Below are 1,449 nucleotides of genomic sequence, written 5' to 3' on the forward strand. Positions count from 1 at the left end.
AGATCGAAACTCGTGTAGCTCAGTTCTGTCAGCTCGATTGTCGTAACCCGAAAAACTCAATTGCTCGACTCGTAGCTCGAAAACTCGATTGTTCAGCTCGTGATTAACGATGTAAAATTGTTTTTATTTCCTTTTATTAACTTAATTAATTATATTTTTTTTGAATAAAACTTTATTAATTTTATCAACTAATGTAAAATACTTATTTTTACAAATCCAATGAAACATAACAATATAATTAGAGTATAAATTCAAATTATTACACAAAAAACAATAGAACAACAAAGTAATAGTACAACAATTGTTCAATGTGTCTTAGCTTATTTATTACTGTACATGAAATAATTCTTGTCTTAAATGTGTCTTAGCTTGCAAGTCCATCCTTCAATCTTCTCCGAGACTCCAAATTCCTACGAATAAATTTCATATCCAAATTAATAGACATTAAACTTATTCATAAGGTATACAAAAATTATATAAATGGTATATTACCAAAACTAGAAAATTGGAACAATGAATTCTTTTGGCTCATCTTCTCCAATGTTATTCTGCAATGAAATAACATAGTATGAAGTTAAAATAATATACTAGTAAATAAAATACAAAAGGATAAAAGTTGATTACAGTTTAAAATTATACAAAGAAAGTACTATTAGCATCCAAACAAAAAGAAGATGGTAGCAATCTTCAATTAAACTAGAACTCCGTACTTCTTATTAAAAAAAAATAGATGAATAACTTCAAGTCTACAAGGAATTAGAGTTAATTAAACCAAAAACACCCACATCAAGTAGGTAAAAAAAATTAACGAAATTTTTGTGTGAATATACTAGATTAACCACAGATCTACAACAGAAGAGAGTAAAAACGTAAAACGCACCTGTCATATTAAGATTGAAGCTTATTCCTTGTTAATTTTGGCTTAAAGATTATCTTGATTGTTGGTTACTCGTTCAATTCATATTCCCTATGAGCTTTTTACTTGAGATTTGAGAAGTAAAGAGATAAAAGGAACAAAGAGGAGCCCATGTTGGGTGAGAGGTGTGACTAGGGTTTTTTTGTGAGAAGTTCGAACTTGGAAAATGAGTACTTGAGTAGTGACACTATGGCAGTAGTCTTCTTGAATTGTAATGGGCTAATTGTAATGGGCTAATTGATGGGCTTCTTGAATGTATGATTAGTGGCAGTGGTTTTAGTGACTTTTTCTAATTTTATGTTTCCTTTCTTTAATAATATGCAACAATTTTTTTTTTCTTTCAAATTTCCTATTTTTTAAATATTTTTTTATATAATAAAAAAAAAATTAACGAGCTACTCGCGAGCTTATCGAGTCGAGTTACAGCTTGCTCGACTCGCGCTCGTTAAGGTATCGAGTCGAGTCGAGTTCGGGTCAAGACAACTCAAATCGAGTTTTGACCGAGCGTTGACCGAGTCGATCTTGAGTTCTCA

General features: G+C 30.4%; 1 long non-coding RNA gene across 1 annotated transcript; it reads right to left on the reverse strand.

Annotated features, from left to right (window-relative positions):
* Positions 1-292: 292 nt before the first annotated feature.
* On the reverse strand, positions 293-1,069 carry LOC145568808 (uncharacterized). Its single transcript, XR_014095966.1, has 3 exons — positions 881-1,069; positions 493-548; positions 293-410 (listed from the first exon to the last, which is right to left on the reverse strand). It is a non-coding gene; the product is annotated as an uncharacterized LOC145568808 (long non-coding RNA).
* Between the last annotated feature and the right edge of the window lie 380 nt (positions 1,070-1,449).

This window comes from Chenopodium album, chromosome 11, assembly GCF_948465745.1.
Source record: "Chenopodium album chromosome 11, dcCheAlbu1.1, whole genome shotgun sequence".
In the NCBI taxonomy this organism is placed as follows: Eukaryota; Viridiplantae; Streptophyta; class Magnoliopsida; order Caryophyllales; family Amaranthaceae; genus Chenopodium; species Chenopodium album.